The sequence below is a fragment of the Sipha flava genome, unplaced genomic scaffold (assembly GCF_003268045.1).
Source record: "Sipha flava isolate LNK unplaced genomic scaffold, YSA_version1 48_pilon_pilon, whole genome shotgun sequence".
Lineage (NCBI taxonomy): Eukaryota > Metazoa > Arthropoda > Insecta > Hemiptera > Aphididae > Sipha > Sipha flava.
In genome coordinates, this window is record NW_020273306.1 from 1235766 (window position 1) to 1255347 (window position 19582).

Below are 19582 nucleotides of genomic sequence, written 5' to 3' on the forward strand. Positions count from 1 at the left end.
ATACGTCTTAATACTGATTAAATTTTCACAGAAACACATAATATTATCATTAATTCTACTTTTTAGATTTTACATTGATAAACGATAATATTTTATAATAGCTTATGCATAATATGATATTTAGGTACGCATTTTTATTAATTTTTATTTGACTCCCCCCCTTCACATAAACACAACACTGAATACGTCTGTGTACCAGTAATACCTGAGCACAGAGTATATTTTAATATCATATGTAATAAATTGTTCAGATTTATATTAAAGTTTCTATTACGGAAACGTGTTTTATTTATTTGTTTTATTAGTTTCTGTAATAATCAGAAATATGATTCTGATAACCATAGACAGATCATAATAAAGACATTTGAAATAATATGCGATGGTTAAGAATACACCAAATATTAGTGAACATAGACATCCATTTGTAAAAATCAAATCAATAACAATATTATAATATTATAAATATGAAAAAAAATGAAATTATTTTAATAAACTATTAATACGAAAAATATATTTCTCTTATATATTACACTAGTTTCGTTAAATGTAAGCTACGAGTTATCAGTATATTGATAAATAAGAGCTATGTATTGACTTATACATTTTCAAGTCGAAACTAAGTCAACTTTTTATTTTTATTTGACCAAATTACATGAGCGTATACGTACCTTGAACTGTTTAATATTAATAAGTTTGACGTATACGTCACACACACACAACTTGTGGTTTTAAATCAAAATGCTCATTGTCGTTTTTTTTTCAATATAATTTAAAAACGATTCTTCAAGTCCAGAAATTACATAGTTGTAGCAATTTGTAGATATTTTATTTTTGTAATATCGTTTTCATTTGAGTCAAGGTCGTTTCCTTGTATTACAGTATTATAATACGCCGATTGAAATTAGTGTTGATTAATCATAATGTTTTGAGGGCAAGCAAAAACTAAGTCCATAGAACAATATTCCATAAATAAAAATAAAAAAATGTAAAAATGTAAAATTATATTCAGTTATTTCAATTTCAATAAATATGTAAAATTAGTACAGGTGTCAGCGATTTTACAATACTTTTTTATTCTAATTTAATACTATGCATTATGTTTAATCGTTTTATGAGCCACATTGACATTAATTTTTAGTTGTATCATGCTCATACTACAAATCGAAAAAGTGCACCTGTAAGTATCGCATTGAATGGTTTATTTTGTTTTTACTGAAAAAAAAAAAAAAAATACATTTTTAGTGTTTGAAAATTTGGTCAATTGTATATAGGAATGTTATAGCGTTTTTCTAGGAAAGAGTTCACCCGGAAAATACTTGGACCGTTTATCAATTTATCAATAATCGAGGAGATAATTTATTAATACAGCAATCACAAAACGTAAGAAATCCGAGTCTTTGGTCAGTATCAGAATTGCTTCAATGTTTAACTATACATCAATTAATTTAACTTCTTTACGATAATGGACGTTCTCATGTCAATAGTTAAAAGTTTATTACAAATACAATATTTATATTGGGATACGGATCTGTAATTCTTGGGCGTTATACATTGAGAAACGCTATTTTTGCATTACTATGAACCAATCGGTCATTTGTAGACATTTAGTCCTACAATGCAAAATATAATATTAAAAATAATAATAATTGTTCCATGCAGCATTCGGTAATTACATCAAGCAGGAGTAAAACTAATTAATATATGAAATGAGAATTTCATACGGATGGTTATTATTAAGTATGACGAAAAAATAAACCGATTACTAAAGCGCAGAGTCACTTTGAACCAACTAACTCTGAGTATTCCTTCGACTCAATTTTTAAGCGGTATAATAATTTTTAATTCAACTTAATTCTGTAAGTAAATATACTTACGAGTGTTTATATTGAGAGCAGTGTTCATTAAACTCTGTTCGTCTCCCACACCACAAAAAGCTAATATGTCTTAGCATTATAACTATAACATGTACAAATTTCAAATTTAAATAACATTAGAGTACAACAGAACATTTTTTTTAGTTAGATTTAAAAATAGACTAATGGACATTTTCGATTTTATGAAAACATATATGTGATTATTTAATTTGTTATATTAGATCATAGTACTAAAATCTATAGTGCGAGCGTAAAAGTTAACGTTGGAAATATCAATATTATTTTATGACAACGATAAAATAATAATTATTAATAATCTTCGATAAACATACTCGTAAATTATGTTATAACTCTGAAAACGTTTGGAATGATTAAATTGTGAAGGAATTTCAATACAGTTTTATTATTAAAGCATATAAGAAGAAATGGTCTTGCGCAGCCGTCGTGTCAGTCATAAAATAAAGCCGTAACAGTAGTTCGTGCAGCGACGTGATGATTGATTGTTCGAAAATAAAAAACATCATATTATGCAAATGCAACACAGCGACGATGTAAAAGTAATAATAGCAACATTAAACGGTTTACATTTAATTTGGTTCGCATTATACGAGCCGTATTAACCATCTGTCACTGCTAGTTAAGAATTATTTTTAAAATCGACCGACGAGACTGCGCGTCAAGGATGTCTATTCTCGATACACGAATATAAATTATAAAAAAAAAAAAATAAAAATCATCTTTAAAATGTCACCAGCGCTGCAGCACTCCTCATGCATTACACGGGTTTAATAATAATAATTCAAACACACACCACGTGACACGGTCCTGAGAAAACGTATAGCAACCGAAGGATAAAACGGCAACTTTTCGCGTGGTGCGTTTTCAAGAACGTTTTCATCGACGTGATCGGAAGTATACGAAACGCATTACTCGTTTTTACGTAAACGACGACTGATAATATTTGCTTCGGAATTGAAAAAAAAAACTCCCAGATATTATGAATGGTATATATAAATAGTCGAGTAGGTTGTTTTAATGTAAATCGTAATTGTTTTATATTTCTCTCTCAATCAAAAAAAAAAAAACAAAAAAAAAGTATACCTAATATTAGAACTATAAATTGTTCGTCCTCGTGTGCGAGTGTGTAATTAACGAAAGTTTGTGTGGGAATTAAAAAAAAAAAAAAATAACAAATAATAATAAATCCGTTTCGCGTTTTACAAAACAGCATTCTCACAAAACGATCCAATGCGAATAGGTATACGCGCGCGTGTACAAGTTTCGAAACGTCGTTGCGTTGTGCGACCATTATTATTACCGTGTCATAGCCGTAAACGATAATCGTCGGCTAATGAAAATAGAAAACAATACAACAATGTTATGCATACACACACACACACACACACACACAGACACATATACTGCATATAGGTTTGTTCGACATGCAATCGAATGTATTCTATTCTATTCTATTGGCTCCGACAGACGCGACCGCCACACAAATACGGTTATCAATGATTCAGCAACTGTTACCCGCAGTTGTTTCGTGAACTGTTCTTGTACGTAATACTGATAGTTTTAGTAGGGGCATTGAAGCTCATTGTCATTCGTTTAATGCAATTAAAATACACGAAACCGTTCAAAAACACCGACGCGGCTACAGCCGTGCGCACGTTGTTTAAGATGATAAAATAATACATCATATCGCGTGGTACAATTAATACACATTAATTTATCGTGAACGTCAGGTTGCTCCTTTCAGTTTTGTCACCGTGATAGTTTTCTTTCTCTCTGTTCCTTCGGTGTACCTACGCGTATAAAATAACGACGTGACTACACTTCGACAGAGCCGTCTGTTTCGGTGCTTATACAATCGAGTACTAATTAACGTTGACTACGAAAATACTTATTATAACACTCGTACGGTACAATTTACATACGCTATTACATGTACTCCGTAACACGTATGACACATTAGAAGTTAATTGTCGTAGCTGTTGCAGCGTAGTAAAAGAGACGCGGACGTGTTCCAACGGAATTCATGACGTATCATTCGAAATCACGTCGATCTGCTTCTACGGTGTTTGTATACAAGTGGACTATATCCGTTCGTATCGATAACGGTTTAAACACACGCGAGACCGAATTTGAGGCGATATGCATACGCTCGTTCGTCTGAACGATAGAGCCTAAAGTGTGGAAGGCAAGGGGAATCGGTCTTCCTACGTCTCGCATAGTATTTTAAAAAGCGTTTCCCTTTCAAAGTTTTCTCAAGAAGTTCACTCTCAACTGTTTGGTCAAAACAATCGCGTAAATTATATTAATTAGTCATGAAACTATAGTAATATAATCAATAAATTTGTGTTAGCTTACAATTTTTATTATTATTAATTTTATTACGGTAATTACATTTCACCAGTGATGGTGGTTCCGAGAAACAGTTTTTTAAAAACAACAATTTATATTGAATAAAAATCGAACAGCAGCCGTAACAATTATATACTGTAATACGAGTATACGAATATAATTATAATTTATCAGTAATTGTATGGACAGGTACATGGAACGTTGAAGATAATATAGGAATCAAAGTCCTTCTTCTACTTTTTTTTGTTGTCATTTTAAGCCATAACAAAGAGTGTCTAATAAGTAAGGAATCCGTACTTTTGTAATACAGTACTAATGCCTCGCCGTAAGTAACGGCTGAGGATGAATTTAATTTATTTAACGTTCATAAAATGTCAAGCATACGATAATCGATAACCGTTAATTTTATTTGTTGGCTGTCGTATGATATAATATTATTCATCGAAGTCGGTTTCGAAATGTTTTTTAAACATAAATCTAAATAATCTTTATGAAAAAATAGTTAACTTATTACATTGAAGAAAATAATATGGAATACATGTGATCTACGAACTATATTATACAACTAATACCAATGCACTCGAATGCGTAACATAATGTATACAAGTAGACAGTACCTAGATAGAAAAAATTATAAAACCGTTCTGGTTGCACACAACCGTATGTACCACTAAAGCTAAGTAATTATCTAATTTTTTTCGTGATTTAAATAATTAAAATCGAATAATTGTTGGCTAATTTTCGCGACCGCGTCACATTTGTAACATAACGTACGATTACACTGTATTATATTGTACAATTATACGATATTAGTGTACCTCTAACATATGTTTATAAAATTATAGTATACATAATAAGTTCACGCACATTTTACGAGAGTGTTACGAGAAAACATTATTTTTTACAGTAAATATGGCGGATTAATGGTGTGCGCGTTTTTTTGGTCCCGTGAACGGCGCAGCAGGAGACGACTCAAGTCCGATCTCACTTACACGCCTGAAACTTTGCTCACCTTGTTGCAAATGTATTTAGGTCAAAGCAAGTTTCAGGCGACATGTGGATCGTTAATCATTGTTGTGCGGTTGTGCTGATCGGTGACGGATGAGACAGCTATCGGTGGGCTGCGGTCGACGGCTTATAGTATTGTTCGCAACGTTGGCACACCTGAAACTTTGCTCACCTAAGAACGTATTAAAAACACAGGTTGAGCAACGAGTCAGGCCCGCCAACATTGTGATGATATAACGCCGTATCCTGTTGAGATGTCGGCAGCGATTGCAAGTGTGTTCTTCGTCCTCTCTATACATACACACACACACACACACACATGGTACCGATTACAAGTTTTCGTTTTGGTGCGCGCCGTTAAGCACATAATGCGTGTTGGGCGAGAGATAAAGTCCTTCCCTCCTATATTCGCGTCCACTGAACCGTGATTAAAAGGTTATATTTCGAATCGATTGCTTTGCCTGGACTTCAAAGATATACAGGTACACATGTATGTATATAAATATATGTATAATTTTATATAAACGGTCACAGTTAGACACGTGTACCTATTTTATAAATATATGTATATAAGTACAAATTAACCACTTATTATAAAGGATATTTCAGCATGATATGACAAATTTAATAACTTTCGTTCTGTTCGATATATTTTTCTTTTTTAAAAATAATATGTATACAAGTACATACGTTGATATAGTACTATTATATGTGGGAGGAATTTATGTTATTTATTAACTCGAAATTAAAAATTTCATGTTTACCGTTTTAGAATTTTTTTTTCCTTTAACGGTAGAGCAAAATGTAAAATTTTTAATTTCAGGTTAAAATGTAATTAAAAATTATTGATTAGAAAATCGTGTTGAAACACCCTGTATAGTAGACTGATCATTGAGAGCTGCAGCAGCTTATCGGACGACAGCGTAAACGACGCGCATCCCCCAGGAAAGCTATACTTACTCACGGCCGTACCTACGCGCTGTTTACGGTCGGTTACGGTCATATACTTCGTGCGCTTGTACACTGGGACACAATCGAGTATTATGCAAAACCAGTTTTGCAGAGAGACACGCAACACAATGGTAGACGTCGACGATATTTCCGTCGACAAATCTCTGTTATAATCGCACACGATATTCCGGGTGAATTGAATAAGACGGGGTAGGTGGGTCAATAAAATATTCTATGTTATTGTACAACACATCAACAATGATTGTGACTGAAAGTTCGGATAAACTCGTAAAACTGATGGCCACGAAAATTGCAGATGTAGACACATTATTATCGCAGTGTAACGGAAGATATCCGCAATCGTTTTCGTTTCCTATACGAATCGTCGTGACCAGCTCGTCTGAAATTATAACAGAACGAAACGCATCAGATTATATACATTAATGTACGCATGTAGCGATTCGATCGATGCACGCGACCCTAAAAATAAAAAACCCATTACATTAAAAAAGTATACCGTGGACACTTTTCAACGTTTCATTGGCGCTCACGTCATTATTAATATTGAACACATATCATTACACATTACACACAAAAACTATGCAATTTATTACGCTTCTATAGATTTATGCACCGCTACCCGTTTATGATTACACTGCGAAATAGGTTATTATACTCGACGGCTACTATAATGTCACCTCTGTATACCGACTGATAGGGCCGTAGTAACCGAATATTGCGCACGGGGCGAAACTTCGAAATGCGTCCTTAAGTATTTTAATTTATAAAAAAAAAAAAAATTCTCAAAAAAAATGAATATTTTTTTAAACGCAATATAAATATATACTATAATTATAAGTAGGTTCATGGGTATAACATAATTATATTTATAAGTTATATAAGTAAATGCATAAATACATAAATACGTAATATTACTTTTACTCATAAGTTATAAGTTATAATGATTGATTGCAAATTTTTCGTTTTTGCGCCCTCTCAGGAATTGCGCCCGGGACATAGGCACCTCTATCCCTCCCCCTTGCTACGGCCCTGCCGATCGAAATGTACGCGTATCCGATCATTACAATATCGTATGCATGTGTTCACCGCGAGCGTCGTACTTGGACAACGAAAAAGTAAACCCGTCACGTGGAATATCCACCTACTCGCGCGCACGATTGTAACATTTTAACATCGTTAAAGGGATCGAAGAAAATACAAAAAAAAAAAAAAAAAATAATAACCTTGTCCAGAAATCAGCTTTCGGTCAAAACCCAGTTTCCGCGAACCCTGCACACATAAACACATTTGCGCGCGCGTGTTTCGACAAAGTGAGGAATCTCTTTTGTCGGTCCAGTGACTACGAACACGAACTGCAGCAGCGAACGCGGTGGAGGAGTTTCATTTCCGTTTTGAAATTACAGTTGAATCGGGTTGTACGTGCGAGCGCAGTGAACATAATAATGATGATGATAATAATAATAATAATAATAATAATAAATACGGGCCACGGAAGGGATGTGTTTTTATGAACTTTACCCGCGCGCTCTGCGATCCCGGAGGCGCGGTGAGTGTGACGCGTAATTGAAGAAACACTCGCTGGAGGCCAGATTATTTTTGACGCCGGTCCCAGGACTACGTGATTGGATTTGTAATGTTTCCGACGGTGCATTAAATCACAAGCCGTACGTGGTGTTAACTATAACTGCATCACCGTCGATGGCATTAGCCGTGGCGGACGGGGACGACTTTGGGAAATTGAAAATGTAATCCTATTTATTGCTTTTTCCGAATCACGCATACGCATTTATGTATATGAATACTTGTAACAACCGTATGCGCAAATTACAACACACACGAACGTTTACTTATAAATATAAGTTCCAAGTCACATCATCGACTGATGGTGGACTTATCCGTTTGCTGAAAATGAATTACACTACACCGGATTGATCGTACAAACATGGTTTTATCATTCGATGCGTAATGCAGTGTATAATTTAATACACGTTTAGTGCAGATAATATATTCTATAGAAAATATTTGATACAGTCATCACATTTTACTTTTCGTTTACAACTTTCCTGTATCTATAAATTGTACACTTAATTAATAATACTCTAGTTTAAAACGTGTCTACGTTTTTCACTTAAAAAATAGCATTACATTTTTGAGCTTATTCAAATAACGATTCATAATTAAATTAATGAGTTAATTTTTTTTTTTAGAATCGACTGTTACAATAGGATATAATGTCTTTTTCTTCGCCTTTCTATCAACTATTTGGGGTCGGCCACCCTTATTCTAAACCTCCACTTGTCTCGATTTTCTTCATTCTCAACGCCCTCACATCGTTCTCTATTCAATTGGGTTATTTTACCAATAATACTAGTCTAAAGCGCAAACATTAATTTAAATTAATTAATTTTACAAAACATAAGTAGGTATTTATCTATTAATACATGGATATATCTTGGTTAGTACTATCATAATTTAAAAAAAAATTGATAATATTATATATATGGTTATATATTGTTTAATTTTCATGTTTTTTTTTTAAAAATAAAAAAAAAAACTATAAATATAATAATAAAAAATTTAAAAACAAAATTCTTTCAAATTACGGTATCAAATGAGTATATTAGAACTTTTTTTTAAAGAGGACTATTGAAACATCGCTGTAGAAATAACATTTTATACTCATCGGCTTGTGAATAATAACTGCGCAACAGTATTGCTGCACCAGCGTATAATTTTGCAATTACGGTATTATTTTTATTTTTCAATTTTTTTTTTTTTTTTTGCTTCTCCGAGATTCATTGCTTATGTTTCAACGGTTTTATCCTCCGTGAACGTATATCATTTAACTCCCACCGAAGAGGGAAAACGACCGGATTTATTGGCACGTCCTTAGCGGCAGACCAGTTGGCGTGCGTTGCGGCTAATACGCCGTGTAAATCGATTTATTAAATGCCGGCCGCGGTCCGGGGTATACGCGCAAACGATCACGATTGATAATGGTCGATGCTAATGCGCTTTTCTGCATCCAATATTCTACCGTTATCCGTACAGAGATATACCGTGGTCCCGAGGCGTTACAGTATCGTGACCAGCTCGAGTTCACGATTATAATAATATATGTACGCTGCGCACACAGTTATAGGCTTTGTATACGTGTTACACGCAGTACCTCGAACTGTACGCGCATGCGGGGCGGACGGAAAAGGACCGAATGAAAAATAGTTTGTCAATGTTCTAAATAAGAATAAAAAAACAATTCAATTAACCAGAAAATAAAACAATCTTTTCCCGTAAAGATGATCCTCGGCAACGTTTTTAATTGTGTTATTGATGACTGTGCTCAAATACAATTTATATGTAAATGATTTCCTTGTGTTCCCTCCGACCGGCCTCCCGTAATCAAAAATAGAACAACAGATCTGTTATTGTCATCAGCCGGTTGTCGCATGAAAATATACTACTACCATACGGTGTACAAATCTAGCGAACAAACTCATCGGTGTTCGAAGAAAAATGAACTGCGACGATTAACAAACAACGATTTGAGTGTGTATACATAAAATGTAATATACATATTATGGGATGTGCAAACGGCGCGACTGTATTACTGCAAATATATCGACGATACGTTTTTTAAACATCGAAATCCTATATATGTTATATTGTTATTACGTAACGATGCACGGGCATCGACTCCGCGACGGTCATAAATCGTGCGTAACAAACTGTACGAAACAACGTCATGTTATTTTCGGATCTCCTAATAGATTTAGTTGATAAATTTCTGAGGTGGGCGTTGGCGTTTTGTAACCGTATGTAATATATCGTTACACGCGTACGGCACATAGGCGAATCTTCGTCATTAACGCAGACGTAATACGGAATCTATCTATTATATTAAAACGCGCGCGGTCATAAAAGAACGAGGGAAACTGTATATAAAATGAAACATTCATGAATCCCCGCGGTGTATACGCTGTACTTAACCAAATTGAACGTCCGTTACCCCGGCGGCCGTATAAAACAAGAGTTTATACTATTCAATAGGGCGCGCGTGTGTGTGTTAAAAGATAAAGTTAAAATGAGGCCGGTCCGTCGTTGGGTCTATGCGGTACGTACGGATAGTATCGGTGGATAGTGAAGCCGGCGGAGTCCTATCGAATCGCGCGCGGTAGTTGGTGGGTTTATAGACCGTACGGAACCGATGAAACGGAGGATGCTAGGGGACGGCACTAACTCTAATGGCCAATCGACCGAAAACTATTGTGTTGGGCACACGAGTTTCGGTGATTTCCACTGTGCACTACCGTCCAAGCGGCGGATGAGTACAATTAACATTAACCGGGTAATTTCCCAAAGTGTTCTCTCGTGCCTTTTGCGTACAAGTTATATGTACCGTTTCCCCACGTGAAACATATTAGTATACGTACCGTGCAGGATATACATTTATTTTTTGATTTTTTAAATCGTTCGATGAAAGTCGAAACTTTTACTATTTGATTCGCGTCGTCGTATATCGCGCTATAACGGTTTGATACGAATAATTGCACATGAAAACGTTCGCATATACAGAAGCAGCGAAGTTACCACAAAGTACTAAATTACAAGAACACAAACTCGAGAAAGAGAAATAGAAAAGAGAGAGAGAAAGAGAGAGAGATAACTTATATCAATTGTCATATACTGACACCATACAGTGTACCTTAAATAATTTGATACTGATAATATGTTGATCGTGTGATAGCGCAAGTAGAGCCGACGGAGTAGATATTTGGTAGCTGCCGCTTGTTGTACGGATGGAAAATAATGATAGGAGTTGTGATTAACCATCTAGTAATGGTGCTCAATGATTCTAAAATAATGTTCAAACCATTCACAGAAACATGATTTTCGAAACCCATGGAAATGAAAATCAGAAAAGAAGTATTTAATTACGAAACTCTGAGAATGGGATTGACGAATTGCCTCGTTCGTACGACGGATATCCCAAACACTTTAGACAGGTTGCACTTCAATTTAATATACGAGTATAATAAAAATAATATTAGCTTTTATGTATACCTTTTATAAGCCTTTAATAGTTAAGGTATTTTATAACACCCAGGTCAGATCTCCTAGGACCTCGTAAAACAAGAAAAAAGATCATTACACACTGATGAGAATAACAAAACGATTACTATGGATCTTACCTGCATGATAGAAAAAAAGTTAACTCAGAAGATAATCAAATATACAAGATGAATTGTTTAACACTCGTAAAACGAGTGTATCACCACGAATGGAAGTCTAACAGGCAGTTAACAACTAATCGTTTTTTACGAATCAAATAACATTTAATATCGACTTTTTGATGTAATGGTAATTATTAGGGCTCAGGACTTCTAGGAACTTGCATGTTTTTAAATAATTATCAAAAAATATAGCTAAGTAATATTTAAATTTGTTTCAAAGCAATACAAGTTTATATTTAAAATTTATAGTTGCATATTTTGCATATTTGACCATTTTTCGTTTATAAGTGCATATTTGACCATTTTTTCATTTTATAAATGCATATTTGACAATTATTCATATGAAGGAGTAAGTTTTTAAATTTTATAAAAAAAAATTATGATTTATTTCTTTATATATCTCGTGACTTGGAACTCAAGGTGTCTTATTGGTACACTAATTGAATGCATTAAAATAATTAAAACTATAAAAAACGTATACATTCTGCAAAAATTGAAGAATTTGCACAAGCTAAGGCTAACTATAAAAAATTTCGAACATTTTAAATGGAAAAATGAATCTATGAATAGATTGCCTGCAGATATTAGTAGTAGTGACCTACGATTTTTTAAGTTAGCACTAATAAGTTCTGTAGACGTGTAACGTTCCTTTTCTAAATATAAAATTATTTTGGCTGATAACAGACAGTCATTTAAATTTTCCAACTCAAGAAAATATCTTATAGTCCTTATAGCATCTTGTAATGCTCAAGGTTAGAAGAATTATAACTATATTAAAAATAAAAAAAAAAATGTTTTCAATTTAATTTATTTTTAAAACCATTTTAAATATTTTGTTTTAGATAAAAATTCAATATAAGATGAAAAAAAAATTTGAAAAAAAGAAAAAATTATCTCAGATCATCATATCTATCATATATAAAAATATTATTATAATTTATTAATAGTTAAATTTTTTTAAATACATATTTTAATAGCATATTTATTGATTCTTTAGGGCATAAATGCATACATATTTTAAGGTTTTTAAGGGCATAAAGTCCCTAGCCCTAGTAATTATAATTAAAATTATCTGAAAATTAGTGTATGAATTAATTCCACTGTTAGTTTTTTTCATAATACGTATACATATTTAATATTTATCTGTCCGTAAATGGCGATTTGTTATTGAGTTATCGTGAGAATTGACTGTTACTATTCGACGTTAAACACACATAATCTTCTATGCATACATTGGATAGTCCCATTTTGGATAACTAATAAACGGGTAATTAAAACTAACCGGATCAACGAATTATAATGATTATAACAACAAGAACGATAATGATATTACAGAAGTGGGCAGATCCGATTTTATTAAAACATACTAACGAGCAAATTACACTGTGTGTACTATAGCATGCACAGGGTGTAATTAAATTATGCATAAAAGAAATAAGGATAAAGTAAATATAATTGAATTGGTTTTAAATAGAAGAAAAAAAGAAAAATATACTTAAAGAGTTCATTTGAGTTTTGAATATCTACCGCGTAGTCGATGTTGCCGTTGTCGTTTTTACGTTAAATTGAAGTTGTAATAAAATATATGTAAATTCATAGAGAAACCCATAAAGTTTTTCTTTTTTTAATACATTCGGTCTGCTGCATTTTATTACACATACTATTTTGTTTTAAAAATATCGAAGGTTTTACCTTTAAGCTACCACTGTACAACTACTACTGTTTATGATTACTGAAGATTTATTCAGTTTTAAATTATTGTATTGTTTTAATGTAAATATTTAAAAAATGCGTAGTATGTAATATTTTTATATATTTATGTGTTTATAGAATGTTTTTTGTTTTTAGCACACATGCGTTTTATAGTATAAAAATGATAATTAACTTTTAAATACCTGCTGTACACAACTATTGTTTAATATTATCCTATATAGGTAATTTGTGCACCGACCCGTCACTCTAAATATTACCTTACAATGTTTCCAAGTGACGGATCTATAGCTAATTTAAAAATAAAAGTTATTATATGAACTTATATTATTTTATACGTATAAATTATATATTAAATAAAAAGTAAACGAACATTAAAATAAACATTTTCACTATGGACACATTTTTTTATCGAGAATACGGTTTTTTTTTTTTTTTGTATTGAAATCAATGAAAAAGTGTTATTTCAAGTTTAAATACAAACCCTCACTTATAATTATTATCCATCAAAACTTAAGGAAAACAAAAACCTGCGACGTTTTATATTTTAACAGGAAAAACAAAAGGAGAAATAAATTTTCTGATGGTTTATTTATTTATTCATTGTTTAGTTTTTGCTGATGGTTTCGGAACAATAAAGTTTTAAAGTGGAATCGAAGAATAGGAGTTATAATAAAAGCTGTCGGTGTAGAGGTAAAACGATCATTTTCGAGACGGAGTTAAAGTAGAACGGTTAAATGGTTTTTTTTTCTTATTTATTATTTTTTATTTATTCCTAAGTTAGCGGAGAGGGAAACGAGAATACTGTGAAACAACCCTCAGTTGCAGCGCGTAACGCATCAACTCGGATAGACTAACAAAACCAGCATTTAGAGTACGCAATACTTTACACTGTTTTTAATAATAACAATGACGTCGCGTCTATTGTTGTGCGTCACCACGCCGCTACTTTGAGTGGACGAAAATTACGACCACAAAATCATTATTATTATTATTGTTACCCGAGCGCGCGTCAATGACAAGCGTTGACAAACAAAAGGAAGCCACGGAGTGCACGGAGTAATATATTCGTATATATATATAATAAATAATATTATGTATTGTACCTAGGAAACGATACTCGTATAAATATTTTATTAAAACAATTCGAAGAGAACTGATAATGAGATTTTAGCGTTTAACTGGGAAATTGTGCGCGCACAGCATTTTTTTATCATCGTCCAACAGTATTATTTTACTATTACACGGCTAGCGAACGCGTGCATCGACTTTATTTCACTGTAAAACCGTGAGTACACAAACAGCAAATATTCACACACACCCGCGCGCGCGCATAAATACGCGTGTAAATACTCATACACGAGTACGAAGTATAAAATTCATACAGCGTATATGCTCTGCGGGGGCCTATATTCTTCGCACGGAATCGACTGGAATCAGTTTTAACGCGCCCGCTGGGGAACATATATAATAACGCGCGCACACGTGTGACGACGTGCAGCGGTGTCGTTCGGAACGCGAAACCAACTCGCGTAAAACGCCGATAAAAACCCCGCAACGCCGTAGCCCATATACCGCGTGAATCTAAAAGTATCGTGTTATTATGCACCTAAACGTATATTATTATTTATGTAAAGTATATGTTCGAATCGTGTACCGATGAAAAACGATCTCCGCAGGAGTGGTATAACCGCCGTAGTATCCCGCACGCGATATTCCGTATACGCCGTCGCGGATTTGTGCGCGTGTCGGACGGTTTAAATTTCAACGGCTGAAGTTTCTGAATGACAGAGATGTAACATTTTGAAACATCGATTGAATGATAATTGTATCGTTGTAGACGAATAAATCAACTGTGGTAACACAAACGGTTCGTTATTACGATATCGAATACTCGTGCACTTCGTAGCTTATTAAAAACACTAGACAAGAAATCAATATTAATTATGAATCATAACCGTTGGAATATTCCGCAATTGTAGTATTTAGAATATTTAGATATGAATCACTCTATCCGAAGCAGCTATCGCAGCAGAAACACATTTCCGACGACGGGGTATTGTCAATATTATTACCGTCACAAAAAAAAAAAAAAATCTTGTTTAAATGTTTAAATGTTTCAATTATAAGCGTGAAATTGTGACCTAACCTCGTGAAAAAATGAACAACTTCTTTTACCGTAAGATCCGATACTATCGGATTCATATCATACTCAATAATAATAACAGAAGTGAACGTCATGTGACGCGTTGTAAGCTAGCGTAGAGATTTTTAATTTATTTTGCGGTAGCTGTGTCGACGGCCGGCGTGTCGACTCAAAAAGAAGATATTTGCTCACGCGTGCATGCACTTGTAAGTCGTCTTATTATTTCAGGAATAGGAAAACTGCAGTTTTTTTCTACCACCCGATCCCGTCAACCCGTATTACTTTCTTCATTAATTTTTTCCCCGCACTGGTCGTGATATACAATACGCCTACCGCTCAATCTATGTGTCATAGAACCATCTGCAGCATCGCCGTCGAACGATAAACAATAATAATAATACGCGTTTTCTCTCGCTGAACCGAATGAACAATGTTCGCCGAAGTCGATCACGGAAAATAATCGTATACCTCCGATCCGACCAGTTTACTAATACATAGGTAAGCGATAACGCTCGGATAAACACGTCATATTATACATATATGGCAATGGGTTACTAATATGACTGTCAAAACCCGAACGGATAACGCACACGTCACATCGGCCGCATTATGAATAACGTATGATATTATACTATAGGTATATTATACAGCGCGACCCAGAAGCATGTACAATACATACAATTCTGAATTTTTGAAAAGTAACATTTTGAAACGTGCGCCCATCCAATTAAACGTATTTACTTGCGACGGAAACATTAAGGGTAATACAACACTTTTGGTGCACACTGTGTACGGTAAAGTATTAATCGATCTTGAATTATATTTAAGCCCACGCGATACATCATCACCTTATGTGAATGCGTGAATTTGACCGTGTCAGATAACGACGACGAGGGATAGAATCCACTGTCGCTTGTCATTCGACCAATGTATATGTGTGTGTGTGTGTGTGTGTGTGTGTGTGTGTGTGTGTGTGTGTGTTTGTGCAACAACGTTTGACGTGGTGGCAGCTGAATTGACAGTGGCCAATAAATTACCATTTTGTTTACAAATTATTGTAAACTGCTAACCTACAGGCTTATACGGAGCGGTTGTAATCACTGAGGCTCAGGTGCACACGTGCGGGGTACGCCGACTATAGCAGTAGTTGTGCAGGGTGTAGGTGTGCTGGTGCGGAAGTGGGGAGGTTTTGGAGCTGTTCGACCGAAAAACTGATGTGTAGCACGAGCGGCAGTAGCGGCTGTGGCGTTATCGCGCGCCCGTATAATATATTTTAATAATAAACTTTATTCGAGGGGTTTTTTTTTTTTTTTTTAATGATACAAAACCGTTGTAATATATTACAAACAAGCCATCTATTTTCATGGTGCACGTATACCGTAAATGGATATTTTTCGAAAACGTTTACGATACCGCACCGTTCTGTTGTTACGAATTAACCACCCGAAAGCACTCCTGATATACAAACAACCGATCGTATCCAACGAAATACCGAGCTAGACCCGAAGTCCCGAAGCACACGTGTTACGTCAAATCGACGGTTTATTTTAAGCCATCTTTTTGGTCCAACACTGGTGCCGTTGCCGCCGTCGCCGCCTTCGACCAGATGGATCACAAACACAAATATTTATCAAATACATTATATATATGAAAACAAAAACAATCAATTTTCTGGCAAGTATACGAAGGCCGGTTCTTAAAATATCCGTTTAGAATAATATATCATAATGGATTTTTGCGTTTACGCCACGTACCAACGCACGACGCACACGCACAAACCATATACAACTTGACACGCGCGCTGCCATTTCGAAACGCTTTTCCTCCGACCCCGGCACCTGATAAATAAGTTTTACGATATCGTTAAACATAAATTCAAATATATTTCTAAAACCGATATCATTAAAGTAGATGCATATATACTTCCTTCGTATAGACTTTCCAACTACTACTAGTACAACGGGACACCGCTTTAACATAATCGAAGTTTTGCGATTGCTACGTGCATGACCGCTACTTTGTCATTATTGCTGGACGTTAAGTAACGATATTATTATTGATCGCATGACGATAATAATAATAATAAAAATAAAAATAGCGACAAAAACAGTATAAATAATCGATGCAATACAAATGTTTAATGTCTGATCGTTTTTTACGACCAGCGCCGGAAACGGAACGAGGGTGGGTCACGTGAAGTGGAAATTATACACTCACACACGCACATTATACACAAGCTTTAAACATGTCCACCCTTTTGCCTAGTTATGGTTCGTAGCAAGTCCTGGAAATGTGACTTGGCCGAAACCAAGTTTAAATTAGCATATTACAAGAAGACGAAGTATGGACATCACCATACCGCTGTTTGTTTTGATAGTATCGAAGTCGATTCATCCTGATTAAAATTAATAATAAAAAGAAAGAGAGAGAGAATATTACAAATAATACAGGTCATGACGCTGTACGGTAGTTTTCACAAGAGACGATATTATATACTGAAAAATTATAGAATATTATGTAAAATGGCATCGTTCGCATACGAACAAACGTCAACCAGTAAGCATAGGCTAAAACCGGTGAAACGATGCTGAAAATTTATCTCGTATGTACACGGTTTATGAACAACCAGAACAAAACTATTATTCGAAATATATAGACTTCCGTAGACTTATACTTTACGATAATATCTTTCGTTTACAGTAAGGCTTAAAATGTTATTTAAATATTTCATTATTAATCGACAGTAGAAACGACGAATGGAGCTACGAAATGCATACCAAAGCAAAAATAATGAAAAAAAAAAAACTGAATATTGTTCCGTAACAAAATTATTTCCATTATGTAAATGTAATAAGCATTTTCTTTAGTGAATTAAAATGCGGACTTTCACTCACAATACGAATAATAATAAAAAATAAAACAAAAAACGAAAATGTTAATACAAAAAGCATTCTTGGATTAACTTTCAGAGAACTCAAAATTTGTTTTCACGCACTCACTATGTATAAGTATAAGATTTTCGGATAATAAATAAAAGTGTTCGTGGAAGAATAAATAAAACAACATTAGGTGATGGAAGCACTCGAAAGTAGCGGTGAGTAAAAAAAGAACAATATTCGTATATATAAATATACATGTATTATTTATTTTCCATAAAAGTTTTGTACGGGTTTTTTATAAAAAAAAAAAAAAAAAAAAAAAAACGAAAAGGGAAACAACTTTGAAAAATTCGTATATGTGTGAATAATAGAAAAACTTTTTGCGGACCGGATTCGCATGCGTGCGTAAATACCGCGATTCGTGTATGGTAATCAGCGTGTACAGATATCATTGTGTTTTCGGATGCGAATCGTGCGCATTCGAACGACACATTCTTGTGCTTTAGACTTGTGTCGGTTCCGCTGTTTAATTGCGATAATGCTCAGCCCGAAGAGGAAACCGACGTCACGTATAAAACTCGTTTCGAATTCGAGTGGAATTCACGAACGTATTTCCATAGGTTGATCGGAATCGACGAGTTAAAAAAAGAAGACGAACGGGGGAAAAATACGATGGCACTGAACCGCGGCGGTTACGCGGAGTCCGATTAGCGGTTTACTCCAAACGAGCCGCCGTACGACGGGGGCGTGCTAGCGATTAAACGATTTATGTGATTATAACAAAAATTAGCGCTCTCGTAGATTACTTAGTTGTACCCGTATACTTTCTTGTTTCTACACCGAGACTAAAACATCAATGACGGACGGTCGTGGATTGTTTTACACAATTATTTATTATTATTTCCTCGACTGAACAATCGACTAAGAAATCGCGATCCGCCGTCTGGATGCGTTCCACGCGAGCCGAGTTATTCGTACCGTTCGATTATTGTTCAATCGTGAAAAATCATATCGTAATAAAACATTAGGCCGGCGTTGAGCTGGATCGTCATCAGTCGACTTTTTGTCGTTCGGCGTTACGTGATGTCGAACCAGTGCGCCAGCCCGGAACAATGTGTTACCTGATAAATCCCGGGAACGATACGCGCGTTGTTGTGCCGATCGTCACGACCATCTGACGGTTTTCCCTTCGTCTTCGGAGCGCCAACGTCCCGGCGGGCACTTGCACGCGAACGTACGAACGGACGACGAGTGAATGACAACGGAGAAAAAACCGTACTCGCGTTCACCGCGTGAAAATAACCGCAACGATGTGGCGCCGCCGCACGTGTAGTGGTCGAGCGCTCCAGTGTCGACGCGGACCTGCCGACCCGGGACTCCTGTGCCGGCGGTGCG

General features: G+C 34.8%; 1 long non-coding RNA gene across 2 annotated transcripts in view; it reads right to left on the reverse strand.

The window, feature by feature from the left end:
• Positions 1–1056: 1056 nt before the first annotated feature.
• The window catches only part of LOC112690069, a 74227-nt gene continuing 55701 nt past the window's right edge, over positions 1057–19582 (reverse strand). For both annotated transcript variants that reach the window (XR_003149176.1, XR_003149175.1), the window contains one exon: positions 1057–1212. This is a non-coding gene — a long non-coding RNA (uncharacterized LOC112690069). The remainder of the gene's footprint in view (positions 1213–19582) is intronic.